General features: G+C 36.3%; 1 protein-coding gene across 1 annotated transcript in view; it reads left to right on the forward strand.

Moving 5' to 3' along the window:
- LOC129239402 (uncharacterized) overlaps window positions 1-15,298 on the forward strand; it is a 169,150-nt gene that overhangs the window by 37,589 nt on the left and 116,263 nt on the right. The window lies entirely within an intron of this gene.

The following is a 15,298-nucleotide window of genomic DNA, read 5'->3' on the forward strand; positions in this document are numbered from 1 at the left end:
AAAAAAAATTATTTCCAAAAATTTTAACAAAGGAATATACTTTTTTTTTATAAAATTTTGTAGAAATGTATTTTATTCAAAACAACAAAGAAACATAATCTTTTTTTTCATTTTATAGAAGCATATTTTATCCAAAAAAAAAAACCGAAAGAGAGTTTATCAGAATGTTAAAAAGAGCCGAAGATATTTCAATGGAAAGTGTGAGCTGTTAATAAAAGATTTAGAAAAAATCTGGATGAGGTGTTTTGCAAAAATTACAAAAAAATTGTATCTCCAAAAAACTTAAACAAAGAAACTTAATTTTTTTTGAAAAAAAATTCTGTAGAAATATATTTTATCCAAAAAAAAATTCGAAAAAAAAATTTATATAATAAAAATGTTAAAAAAATTCTGTAGAAATATATTTTATCCAAAAAAAAATTCGAAAAAAAAATTTATAAAAATGTTTAAAAAAAAACCAAACATATATTCAATAAAAAGTATGAGCTATTAATAAAAAAATGAGCAAAAATATGGATGGGGCAAAAATTACAAAAAAAATTTTTTCATCTAATTTAAATAAAAAATAAAAAAAATAAAAAAAAATTAACAAAAAGTTTATAAAAATGGAAAAAACCAAAGACGTTGTTAGGAAATACGAAGCAATTCCAATGCCTAAATACAGACCTGTTTTAGTGCCCTCTACAGTATTTTATACATAATTTAAGTATCTATTGTAACTTGTACATTTTTGTAACTACGAACTAAAATCCGAACTCTCTCTCTTAATAAAGACGTTGAGCTGAACGGACATCATCCACATCAACAGACGTTTCACTTTAAAAAACTTTTTACCACTTTCAAAATTGAATGAGTCCCAAAATGATTTCAATGTTTTTAGTTCTTCTAGTGCTTAGTGCTTCTTACTATAGTGCTCTAGCCTACAAAAAACCAAAAAAAAGAATTTTTAGACAAATTGACGACAACTTCCAAAATACTTGAATCACTTGACATGACACTCCCAACTTCTTCACTCAAGCTTCATTTCATGCCCAAAGCCGTAAAAAAGACAAATCCTGATCTCTCTCTCTCTCTCTCTGATGAAGATGGGACATCTTTTCACTCCAATACTTTTGCAATACCTTTGCTTTGACCTGAACTCGTGGCAGCTGTGGCTTGCGGTAAGACTTAAAGGCAAGGAAGAAAATCAATACTATATTGTGTCATATCAACGGACAAGAAGAGTCAATAATGTATTCAATGGTGCTAAGTAAGCGAAATGTTGTTAGTTCACTGGTATACACATTAGAATTACAAAATAAAAATAGAAGCATAAACGCGAACAGGTGGTGTTTATGACACTAACACTAAACTATTTTTCCGATAAATCGACGTTTACCTCCAATTGAACCAGAGTAAATTGTGCTTCTCAATCATTAATTCGAAAATTTACGAATTAATGATCGAATCGCACTTCTTCATTCATATTTCCGGATACGTATACGCACTGGCAAACCCACTAACCAGCAAGCACTTTCATTACCGATGTTTTTTACCGGGCGAAAACTTATTGTATTGCGGCAAGGCGCGGCCACAAAATAAAGCCAATCACCGCCACTCACTCGTTGACACCCATGCATGCGCACATATTTCCGTAGAAAGGCAGCTTCGCTGATGCCTGTGCTGGCGTGTAAAGCTTCATTTCTTTATTCGAGGAATGCGTGGATTCGCCGCTCTGCACGCAACTGTTTTATTGCGCGTTTCGATTCCCTGAAAACATGCGCACTTTACAAGCTGGTATGCATACACATACATATGCACGGGCGTACATATTTGATTGAGTATATTTTACAATTTTGTTTTCTTCTACCAGCATTACCTCTTGGTGGCCACGCGGTTTTTCGTGGTACTGTGGGGAATATGCATATGTACGTATGTTAACTTACTTACACGCGCTCTTTTACATTTTACAGTGCGTTAAAAAGGTATAACACAGGGGATTTTTACAATTTATTTGTTTCTTATTTAATTTTAATAGTCTTTTTTTATAAAAATATATAAGCAGTTTATTTTATAATAAAGAGCACATCAATCTATAGAGTTTAAAACCCGTGCAAGATTTATAAAACAACAACTAATTTTCACCAAAGTTTCAAAATAAAAATAATTGGGTACGCAGTTTTATAACCCATTAAATTTTACTAGAATAGAAGAACAAAATTGAATAGTTCTTTATTTATACCTATTATTATATTTACAGTTCACAATATTTGCTTATACATTAAGGGGATAGATACCTGTAAACGAACATATTACCTCTGATTTTCATTAAGATTATTTAAAATGATGAAGTCAATATATTTTTTTCAAAATTGGCATACAATTTATTTATACATTAAAAAAAAAAATTTTTTTTTTTTCTATTTTAATCATTTAAAATGGCGGATGTACACTCAATTCCAACAGGAAGGTCACAGCGGGGCTTCTCAATCGGCGGGCATTACAGCATCGGCGTCAGTGACCTGAATACAAAAAACCAAAACTGTTTTTGTTCATTAATGTCATAATTTTTATATGAATTAAAAAAATGGAAAAAAAATTTGGAGAATAAAATTCTTCAAAAAAAAATTGATTTTGTTGCGAATTTTCCTACTATAGGATCTCCTATACTGCGTAGAGCACAGGCTATAAAAAAACTTAACTATGCGACCGCGCGACATTTTTTCTTTTATTCTGAGAAAATGCGCAATACCGTCAGCGAAAAAAATTATAAAAAAGAGCAAGATTTTCTAGCAACTTCAAACTTCCAGCTTTTTGTTCTAAAATTGTATGAGCTATAAAACTGCATATCTAAGTTCATTCTAGAAATTTTAATTGAAAGTTTATATGATTTTTGTTATATATAGTGAAACCTCTCACTCACCTTCAGTCAGGGGTTATACGTCGACGAGAGATGTCCAGAAGAGGGCAACTTCTTCCGATACGAAAGATTTGGTATAGAAAAAAAATGCCCACTCAAAGGAAATGCCCAGCCAATAGAGATGTTAGATGTTACATCCTTTGTGGATTGTGTTGGACGAGTTTCTTGATGTTGTTCCACAAATAGTGTGGCCTACAGTTTTAAGCCGACTCCGTACGGCAATGGTTTTTTATGAAGATCTTTTTCATGAGGAAGTTTATTATTGCCTGTCGAGGGTTGACCGCTATAAGAAAAAAATTTCTCTATCATTTGGTGTTTCATGCGCGGAGTTCTTGTTAGGTTAGGTTAGGTTGACCTGGCTGGCTGAAAGTCATCACATAGACCTATTGGTCCTTAGTGGTACCAGATGGAGCTTGACCCTTACATGTCCTTGTAGTAGGCTTCTTGTAATAAGCCTTCGTCTTTTGCGAATCTAAGTAAGCTCTGAAGCTCTAACCCCAAGAGACATTTTAACCTCTCATAGCTAATGCAGGGCAAGAACATGGAAGGTGTTCAAAGGTTTCCCTCTCTTCTAGTTCTTGTTAGACATTAACAAAAAAAAATTCCGAACAATCAAATAAAAAAAATGGCGAACCAAGTCAAAATATTGGTGCGCGAGCTGTAAGTGTAACCCACACTGGAACTAATTGCCGAAATAACCCTAAAAATAAATATAAAATTGGCGTGTACACTTCTGTTAGGCATTTGGCCAAGCTCCTCCACCAATTTGTGGCGTGCGTCTTGATGTTGTTTCAAACTAACCTTACCCAACGTTCAATTACCCTGGTGCTTACATATATTCTTCCTTTTTTCCATTTCTATTGACAAAAATACACGAAACCACACTTCTTGGCTTTTGAAATCAATTAAGCCCCTTTCTCCTAGTAGTCTCTCTCTCTCTCGCTCTTCTGGTGTATGTTTCTGAAGCTTGTGTTTTCGCTTTCGCTGACGTCTTGACTTGCAATGACGAGCGACCATTTACGCCATCTTCTTTAATCGCAACTCGCGTCTTGGCTACCTCTCCTCTAATTCTCATCACATTCCAGACATTAATCGACTTGTTAATGACGTCTTTCGCACGCCTTTGCGCACTCCGCGGCGTGCAATATTTTTCGTCTGTATCCCCTTTCACTTAATCGTACACAGCCGTTTCATTCAGTCAGCAATGATGAACTACTTTGTTGGATGACAACGGCATTGCTCCTCTTTCTCTTCATCCACTTCGTCTCGCATGAAACGAACTATCTATTTTATGGAGACATTAACGTCAGTCTGTTGGATTTCGTTTTACTTTAATTTTATTTGTTTTCATTGCGTTATTCGGTTCGTTAAGTTTAACCATTTTAGTGTTGTGTCTTTTTTCACCGCTGTTTCTGTTGCTGTTTCAATTCGTTTCTGTGTTTGTTTCTTGTTGTTTTTGTTTTTTTTTTGTTTTTTTTTTTTGCTTTGTTTTGTTAGTTGTTGCATGTTAATATCATTTGCAACTCAATCGATGACGACAGACTGGCAAAGTGACACCACTAACCTGTCGGAAGTAGTGGATTGGGGCGTGGATTGCGTCTTTTGTTTTTCTTTCCATTTTAATTTACACAATGTCAACATTTCGCTGCGAGTAAAATATCGTTCAAGCGAAAATCAATTAAAATGTTTACTTTTGTTCATTTATTAAGGGACATCGTCTGCGCTGAAATGCAAATGTGTAGCTCCCTTGAAGTTATACAACTTAATTTTACTTTATTTGAGTTTCAATTTGTTCACCGCAAAATTTGCAAGGACTTAAAAAAAAAAATTTATGTCATAAGATTTTATTTTACAGCTCTAAAGACTTGTTGCCCAACGACTATTGACATTGAAGTTTACGGTTGTTAGAACTTTTTTAATTAAATTAATTGCTTGCTTCATATTGAGAAGAAGAAAAAGTGAAATAGTTAAGTCTTAAGCGAAGAAATTTTGTCCACGAACTCTGCCTGCATATTGGCAAAGCCATTCCTTATACTCTGGGAAGACTCGATACTTGAATTATAATACATAAAATGTATGCATTTCTCAAAAGTATCTAAAAATGCAATTCTAAAAAGTTTCGCTATTTAAAAATACTCAGTTCTAGACATTAAATTGAGTCTTCTACTAAGTAAAAAATTAGAAGCCACATTCCAACATTCGTCATCGCTTAAACTTTAAGAATCTCCAAAATTCCAAACTTTATAAATTATGCAAATGTAAGAAGAATTTCCTCAAATGCATTTCTGGATTATTTATCGCCAATAATCTCAAAAGAAAAAAGATAATTTTAATACTTTTATCCATTGCAGGCGTCGCTGGTGTGGTCGATGAAAAATGTAAACTTTTTGTTGATAGAAGGGAGCTTCGTGAAAACGAATGCGTTGCGAAGATGCTCGAATCATAACTTCTCTTCTTTTAAAATAATTAAATTCCTTAACCTACTCCATTTATAAGCCCCATTCGAGGTATAGCTAAGTCATAGTACCAAGGCCGCGTTTCAAATCCATACAAATATCCAAATCCATACAAATTTCATTGCCGTGAAATTTCGTATGTATTTTTAAGCAAAATAGTACTCCGTTCTCGCTGTGAAATGAAATGAGAACGCGCAACAAGCCACCAAAAAAAACACATTTTTCACACCTATTTAAAATGCACATTTAAAATCGAGCGAAAACTGGCAGTTCGTTTGCGAGTGACATGCATGACTTCGAATACTCCGAAGACATGGCATTTTTAAACGAAATGTCTTCGCAAACATCTTCCTTATATTTTTGTGTCAATGTGTATGTGTGTTAATTTGTTTAAAAACACTTTGCTAATTGCGAATTTGCTAATTACTTCTGGGGCGATGCTTATCAATTTGAAGTTTCTTCTCATTTGACGATCAGTGTTGCTGGCGAGGCACAAAATCTTATGAATACTTTTTTTTCAATTTTAAATATGGAAAATACCCTAATCAACAACAAAATTGATTTTTTTTTTGTTTTTTTCATATTAAACACAAAAATGAATAATTAAAGGCCAATCAGACTGGGGGTACTTTTTCCAATAGGGTTTTTTGACAGATAACGCGTGACTACTGTCAAAATAAATATATACTTTTTTCACTATTCATTCTCATTTCATCATTTACAGAACTTTCGCCTCAAACCATACAATTGTTTCACGAAAATCAACGCTCTGTAAAAGTGTTCATCACACGCTCAGGACAACTTGGCTTAATGGCTACGTCAATTAGCAAACTTGCCGTAATTGGGTTGAAGAGCAACCATAAGCCATTCAAGAACAGCCGTAACATTCATTGAAAGCAACCGTTTGGTACGGCCTGTCGGCTTCTACTTCTACTTCTTTAAAGACGAGGCTGGCTGACTTTTTGATGTCGGAAATTGAAGTCCGCGATCTCCATAATATTTGATACCAACAAGACGGCGCTACTTGCCCCACAGTCCGTGAAACAATGTGTCAACAACAAATGGCAAGGCTAGAAAATAAAAGGTGAAGGAGAAAAAAGTGAAGAGTAGTAATCGATGGGAATTGGTGAAGCGGCTGCCGATTTTGTAACTGAATTTTTCATTATTTTCTTAACATATGGATATATAACAATAAATATTTAACAAATGGATGTACTGCGTCGTCGTTTCAGTGAGCAATTTATTGGATTAGCCTCCAAGATCGTTCGATATCACACCTTTGGAATTCTATTTATGGGTGTACGTAAAATCGAAGTGCTTTGTGGATAAACCAAGTTCGATTAAGGTATTGGAAGTCTACACTTTTTTTTTGTCGGGACGGACTTGCAAGTACATCACTCAGACAACAATAAGTCCATTGTGCTGCACTCGGGTTCCCTTTTTAATTTTCTTTAAATCTACTCGACTTAAGAAGAAATCTGAATAGATCTTGTGTGCCAAGGAGCCAAGGTGTTCGCTTCTTAATATATCAGTGCCAAAGACCTCAACCTTGATTCGAGCGAGAGCCGACGCACAGGAAATGGTCCGCCATATCATCCTCCTCTCCACATGCATAGCAGAGTGCACTGTTTGAAATGTCTACCTTTTCTATGTGCTTCGCCCATAGAAAGTGGTCCGTCATCAGGCCAACCAGCTGCCTACAGACCCTAAGCTTAATGACAAGAGGATCTGCGACAGTCAGTCGGATATGACAAGTAACATCAGTTTTGTCTATCTGCAGCCTCCTCTCAGCCTGCCAGGCTCGCTTGTGGGTTAAAGTAACCTGTTTGCTAACCGTGGCTTTGATGGCTGCAGAAGGGAGCAGCAGAACGGGCTCCGGGCCAGAAGCCAACATTATTAAAGTTATTCACGAGATACCGACACAAGCCCGAAGCCCTCCAGCGAGTCATTTAAAATTGGTGTTTACGGTTGGCCGAATTAAGGGGCAGTTGCGGCTAACATTTGAAAGGCATTACCTTTAAACAATAAATCTCATGAGTGGTTCTACACAAAAATAACAAAGATTGTCGAAGCAATTTGAATTTTCGTTGTTTTACCTCAATTTAAAATCCGATACCTCTAAGTTGACCACCCTTTACCCAATGAAAACCTCACTGAGCATTTCAAAAACTCGTAGAAATTTCACAAAATCTACTGAAAACTTAATAGCAAACGAAATCGTTTTTGAAACCCTTTTAGGCGTTTCGAAATTTTCTAAGCAATTAAATCTTTAAAATTTTCTTAAAAATTTCATAGAAACTTTAAGAAGAAGAATTAAAAAAAAAAATAATAATAATAATAGTTTAAGGGGTAACACCACTGTACACGCGTAAAATAAACACGATTTTTAAAGAATTTTTTTGTATAGAAGGAAAGGGGAAACAATCACTCTGATTTGGGAAGTTATTACTTATATACTAAAATACAAAAGTACAAAGTTTGATCGAAAAATTTTACAAAATGGCGGCATTGGAGACATTTTTGTAATGTGGTTTCTCTTGAAGGAGCTCCGCGGCACGCAGCTCAGAAGGTGCAAATTTTAATCTGGAACAAAGAAACATTTTTTTTTCTTAATCTAGATAAGAACAGCTAAAGAAACACGTAGAGGATTTAAAAAATATTTATTTTTGTGGAATTAGCAAGCATTTAAAGGAAAAAACTCTATTTTGGACTAAAAAAACGGCACTTAAATAATTATAACAATCGTTTAAATTAATCTATCGAAAATCCCCTACGCTCTTCTCTTAAGAAGGTTATTATACAGACGTAGTGAAAAACCTGATTAAAAATATTTAAAATTGTTTGAGTTATGCTGCGTGCCAATTTCAGAAAACGTGTTTTGAGAAAAACGCGTTTAAAGTTTGGAAATTTGGAGAAGTCGTTAGGTAGCAGTCACTAACGCTTTGTTAAAAGCTTAAAATATTTATGAAATAGACTTCGGTAACGTATAAAACTTTTTGTTCTGTATTTTAAAAGGTTCAACGAATTTTTTAAGCTTATAAAAAAAAATCAATTTTTTGAAATTTCTACAGTGGTGTTACCCCTTAAGCCAGAAAAGTTGTACGGAAGAATTACAAATTTAATTTTTTTTTTTTTTTTTTTTTTGACGTGAATCTTTAAAAACAAATTACAAATTCAAATAGTAAAATAAAACACTAACAGATAATCGGGCCTTTATGTTAAAAATGAATAAATAAATGTTTGGTGCGTACATTTCTGTTAGGTGTTTGGCCGAGCTCCTCCTCAAATTGAGCGAAAAATATTTTACCTAAATTGTACCTTCAAAAGTGTTCATCAATGCATTTTTTTTATTCAATTATTTGTTTTTTTTTTGTTGTTTAGGGTCCTTCTACAAAACATCTATAAAATAATTCAAAGTTTGATCACATGCAACAACAACCCCAGCTCTACCTGAACTGGAATTCCTTTGCTTATTTTATATAGTAAAATTCAATTCAAGTGTAACACTGAAAGATATGAATTCTCCGGCACAATACAATTCCATACCTACGCCTCGCAGATGAATTTAATTTCTATGTTTAAACATGCATTCAAACATTTTTTTTTTAATTTACTTTCATGAGCTCGCTCATAACACACACACGTACATGTGTATGTGCGTGTCTATGTCTTAATTTATACGGAATTGTGCTTAAAACATGTGTGAATAAATAGTACATGAGCACCTGAGGCAGCGCCTTTGCAATGCGCACCTTTCCATCCAGTTGAAAATCACTCATCAACTTACCTTTATCTAAGGCTCTTGAGCCTTAAGAATGTATTGTCAGGATTTACCTTCCCGCTAGCTATGAGAAACAACCTTGAGCGCGGACAAGTGTCATGCGACAAGCAAACTCATTCATATACTCGTGCATATGTGTGTGATTTTATACACATTTGGGTTTGGTTGTCGCAGCTTGCATTTGAAATGCGTAGCAGGAACACCTACATGCGAGCACATCCAAGCATACGCATTCCTAACAAGGAAACAACTTCACCCTGCAGGAAAAATGCTTCCATCTATGAGTGGCTCACAAGTGGTGAGTTTCGAGGGTGCCAATACATACATATATAAGATATAAATAAGGGACCGAATTAGATTTTGTTTACTATACTAAATAAATATGTATTTATTTTCACGATAGGTGGCGCTGATGTTGACATGCTTTAAATAATCACATATATGTTGGGATAAGTATAAATATTCACAAATTTATATACTTAAATGTGAATAAACTTTAATATGCCATAAGTTCTGTTACAAGATAAGTTATAGATATGAAAATATAATCCTTTTTTTATGAAGTTAGTTTTCTTTAATCATGTAAATATTACAAAATTACAATTTTCATTCGAAATGGTCACCATTTACTTTTACACGAGCCTTCAAACGATTAGGCCATTCAGCTATTACAGCACGCACGGTTTCCATGGATATTGAAGTCGCTGCCCGAACCAAAGATTGTTTTAGACTCTCCAAATTTCCGTGACGTCGTCGACACGCCATGTTCTCCAATTCGAACCACAAACTGTAGTCCAATGGATTCAGATGTGGACTTCCAGACGGCCAATCTTCTGCGGCTATGAACCCAGTAATATTGTTTTTTAGCCACTGCTGTGTGATTTATGCCTTATAGGTTGGAGCGGCAGCTTGCTGGAAGGTCCAACGCTCCCCATTGAAGGCAGTACTGCTCAACTGCTTCACCACGACTTCTAAGACAACCTTCTGGTACACTTTTGCTCTGGTTTTAACCCCTTTTTCGCAGAAATGAAGAGTTTTAACGCCCTTGTAAGACACTCCCCACCAAACCATTACGGATACTGAATGGTGGTCACGCCGAACCCCTGGAGCAACCTTTTTTGCGTCTTTAGAAGTTTTAGCATAGATTTTGTCGTTTTGCTTATTAAAAACTTTTTTAACAATAAACATTTTCCCATCAGCGAAAAGAACATTTTCATGGCCGTTGACCGCGTGCCAGCGAGGAAGCTGCTTGCATCTGTCTAGTCTAATTTTCCCCAAGCGCGTTGTCAAAAAATGCCCATTTGAGCGACGGAAGGCTCTCATGCAGAGATCCTTTTTGATTAGTCTTGACATGGGTCTGGTCGATGCATTCATTTCCCTGGATATGCTTTTCTGCTTTCTAAGGTGATTTCTGCGAGTTCTCTGTCGAACGGCTTTTATGGCTGCACTGGTTCGAACTACGCGAGGGCGAAAAACTTTTTCTTCGGTCTGTCACTTCAGACGTTTGGCAAAAACGATTGATTGTGCGGGGAAACAAACATTCTCGAAGTATTAAATTTTTTCAGCAATTCACAAATCTCACTTGCACTTTTACCACACTTGTCAAGGCAATCACTTTTTTCTGCGAATTTATTCTCGACTATACATCGTAAAAGTTTGTCACAGAATTTATGGCAAGACTAAGTACATAACATATGGGCTGAAAAGTCTCGGGCTTAACACATGTACGGCTCTAGTTTTATTGCATTCACCTCTTTTTCAGTGAATACGAACCTTAAAAAGACAGCAGTTAAAATCTCTTGATATTCTATTCATTAGTTCGTGAGTTATTATGCTAAGAGTGACACTACTTTTGTTATTTTCAAATCAATGGATCAAAAAGAACTTTGTGTTTTCTGGCTTCAAAAATGGAAAATTTATAGGAACTTCGCTCCATCAGAAACAACAATAAAATGATAGTTTGCTGACTTCAAACGTGGTCGTAGATACATCGATGATGCACGACGCAGTGGACGTCCAAATGGGACGGAAACACCAAAAAACATCAAAAAATCCACAAAATTGTTTTGAATAGCCGAAAAGTGAAGTTGCGTGTGTTAGCTGACATCGTAAAGATATCACAAGAATGCGTTGGCTTTATATTGCACGAACATTTGACTATGAGAAAGCACTGTTCAAAGTGCGTGCCGCGTCTGCTCACTTTCAAGACAACGCACCGTGCCGCAAGTCATTCAAAACAATGCCAAACTACATGAATTGAATTTCGAATTGCTCCCACATCCACCGCGTTCGCCTGATTTAGCTCGCAGGTAAGAAATTTCGAATGAAGAGGCTCGCTGAAACTGAAACCTATTTTGAGGCAAAAGATAATTCATTCTAATAAAGTTGTATTGAAATGTTAGAGCGTTGCTGGAGTGATTCCGTTTTTCTTGTTGGAAATTACGTTGATGAATAAAGCTAATTTTTAACAAAAAAAAAACGTGTTTTCTTTGTTAGGTCCGGGACTTTTCAGCCCATGTTTTATATACACATTCTGTCAAAAAATATTGGGAATTGTTCATTTAAAAACCTTACGTTACACATATGTCTAAATTGTTTTTGCTGGAATGTTGTTACTTCTAAGTGTCCTTTATAGTGTCGCAGAGTTTGAGCGTGAGCTGTCAATTAGCTTGTTTTTGGCATTTAATTATAGCAGTTAACCGTAGCTGTACTCTGCGATTTTCACTATGAATAAAAATGTCGAACAAGAAATTTGTCTTAAATTTTGTGTTTTGTAAGGCATTTCGTGTGCCGAATCGTTGACAATGCAGATGTTGCAGAAAGCCCATGGCGAGTGTGCTTTCTCATAAACACGGGTCTACCCATAGATCTGGTCGCCCATCAACGTCTTCAACGGATGAAAATGTCGACAAAGTCAAGGAAATGGTGCCGGAAAACCATCATTTAAGTTTGAGAGAGGTAGCTCGTGGCCTTAGCGTGTCTCATGAGTCAACTTGCAAAATTTAACTCCATCAATTGAGCATGAGACGCGTGTCTGCTCGACTCGTTTCGAAAGAGTTGAATTTCTTTCAGAAAATTCATCGGAAGAAGGTGGTTGAAGGCATGCTTGAGCAAGTGAATTCGGACCCAAAGTTAATCAGCGCATCATAACAGGTGACGAGACATGAGTATATGAGTTCGACATGCAACCAGGCGGCTGAATGGCGCTATCCACATGAGCCGAAACCCAAAAAACCATATCAAAGTCGGCCAAAAGTGAAAGTCATCCTACTCGTTTTCTTTTATTATCATGGTGTTGTGCACTCGGAATTCATTCCAACTGGTTCTATGGTAAATAAAGAGTATTATTTGAAAGTTATGCGACGTTTGAGATAGAATGTGCGTAGGCAGCGGCCTAATTTGTTGAAAAAAAACTCATGGATCTTGCACCACGATAACGCACCGTCTCACAAGGCTCATATTGTAAACACTTTCTTGACCAAAAACTCGACAAATATCACCAAACAACCACTGTATTCACCGGATTAAGTCCTCTGTAACTTTTTGCTTTTCCCAAAACTTAAATTGCCACTCCGCGGACGACGCTTTGAGTCGATAGAGACCATTAAGGCGAGTTCGCTGACGGAGCTGAAGAAGATCTCTACAAACGAGTTCAAAAGGTGCCTTGATGAATGGACTAATCGTTGGCATATGTGTATTCCTTCGAATGCAGCCTATTTTGAAGGCGATAAAATAAAATTTTATGGTTAAACAATTATTTTGCACTTTACTGCACAATTCCCGGTACTTTTTTGACAGAATGTTTAAATAAAACAAAACAGAGTTAAATTTCAGGCAAATTTATTTGATCTCTTTCGAAATATGGTCCGTCTGAAGCAACACACATGTGGCAACGTTGAACCCAGTCCTCCATGCACCTCTGGTAGGCCGACGAAGGGATGGCCCTCAGCTCCTTCTTCGCAATCTCTTTGATCTCCTCTATCGACTGAAATCTCCTTCCACGAAGGGGTAACTTCAGCTTGGGAAACAAAAAGAAGTCGCACGGGGACATATAAGGTGAATACGGTGCTTGCACGTTGGTATTTACTTGGCATTTGGTCAAATAATCCAGCACAATTTAAGCCCGGTGCGATGGCGCGTTATCATCATGCAAAATCGAAGAACTGTTTGCCCACATTTCCGACCGTTTGCGACGTACAGCATCTCTCAAACGCTTTAAAACGGTTAAATAATATTCTTTGTTGACTGGCTGGCCCGATGGAAGGTACTCATATTGCATTACGCCTTGGCAATCGAAGCAAACAGTCAACATCACCTTCCCGGTACTTTTTGATCATAGGGTGGAAAAAATACCACTTTTTTGGCGAACTGTCCTAATGTACATACATACATAAATAGGTAGCAGTATGCAAACCATTGACGATGTCTAAATAAAATCCACTTTTGTAAAATTATTGCCTACAAAAATGATTACAAATGGTCGGATAACGCGAAGTGTGTGCGTACATACATACATACGAGTGTATTAATTTGTGGATGTTTGTGTGCAAGCGTGCATATATATAGCTTTTACAAGTGGGCTACTTACATGCACTTATATAAACATATATACATACACATGTATTTATCGAGCAGTTAGGCTGCGTTTATCGCCGGGTCGGTCATTACAAGCAGCCGTTGCTTGGGTAAAATTAATATATCCCATCGCAAGCAGACTCGTAAATACTCGTATACACTTCCATGTTTGTATGTATTACATCGAAGTTACACAGTTGGTTGTAATTAGTTGGTTGTTAGACACACACACACACACTCATACAAGAATTATAAAATAGACTTCAGCTAAGTTGAATGCACGTAAATTTTCTTATAATTACAGAGAATTTACTCAACTGTCAGATTTTAATTACACACCCTGTGTATATGGGTCTTAATCCTCTTATAATGTAAGGGTATGCTTAGCCAGGAATTTTATTATGAATGCCTGCGTAAGTATGTGTGTATGTATGCGCTATAACTGTAATTGTATATCTAAAGAATGTGCCAAAAAATGCATAAACATATTTGCATTTGCTCTGAAGATCTGGCGCTAGCGTGGCTTTCAGTTAAACGATCTGTTGGGGGGCGAGAAATTCCGAAAAATAAATGTTTCACTAAATGACCAAGAAATGTGTTCAAATCTGTTCAATATCATCACCTGGAGTTTTTCTGCAACTTCGACTATCTTCAATCCCAGCATTAGATAAAAATGATTTGACTGCAAAGTTTTCACAGTTTATTGTTTGGTTTACAAATACGCGGCTCGTGTGAAAAGTGCGTGCAATGACAGAGAGATGTTTAGTTAGGAGCATCTCTTGGAAGAATATATACCAGGTTTCAGCCAGGTCGGCCTATTTCTTGTGTTTGGCATTCGTTTGAGTCAAGGAAGCCGAGTGATTTTCCTATTCCATCACGGCAAGACTCCAGCCCACGCCCAGCAGTTGTGGTTACAAAATGAATAGAAACAGGGTTACAATTGGTTTCACATCTCTCCCTCTGAACCATCCGACTATTATTTGAAGAAATGGCTGGCGGAAAAAAGATTTTATTCAATCGAGGAGGCGAATGCAGAAACAAATGTGGCCGGAAAATTGGTGAAAATTGGGTTCCAATTGGTTTCGCATCCCTCCTATTCTCCAGACTTGGCTCCCTCGGATTCCTTGGACTATTATTTGTTCTCCAACTCGAAGAAATGCCAGGGGGGAAAAAAGATTTTATTCAAACGAGGAAGTGATTGCAGAAACGAATAGCTATTTTTCAGACTTGAACAAATCTCATTTTTCGATAGGGATCAGCAAACTAGAACAACGTTGGACGATATGTATAAGCCTGAAAGGAGGCATGTTAAAATTTATCTTAACCCGTACGAGTTGTTCATTTTGCTCAACCTCCCGTAACATCCCCTTGCTGTGGAACACTTTAACCCTTTATCTTCCTGTGCGCTTACTGAATTTTCATTATAAAGGGTGTTTTTTTAGAGGTTAGGTTTTCAAGATGAAATAAAACGTATATAATTTAATGTTATGGCCAAGAATTTAGCTTTATAATAAAGATAAGGGTTTGCCATTATGTTTTAAAAATGATTTCGGGCAAGTGGCCGCCGCGGCTGGCTCGAATAAATTC

This window comes from Anastrepha obliqua, chromosome 2 (assembly GCF_027943255.1).
Source record: "Anastrepha obliqua isolate idAnaObli1 chromosome 2, idAnaObli1_1.0, whole genome shotgun sequence".
NCBI classification, from domain to species: Eukaryota; Metazoa; Arthropoda; class Insecta; order Diptera; family Tephritidae; genus Anastrepha; species Anastrepha obliqua.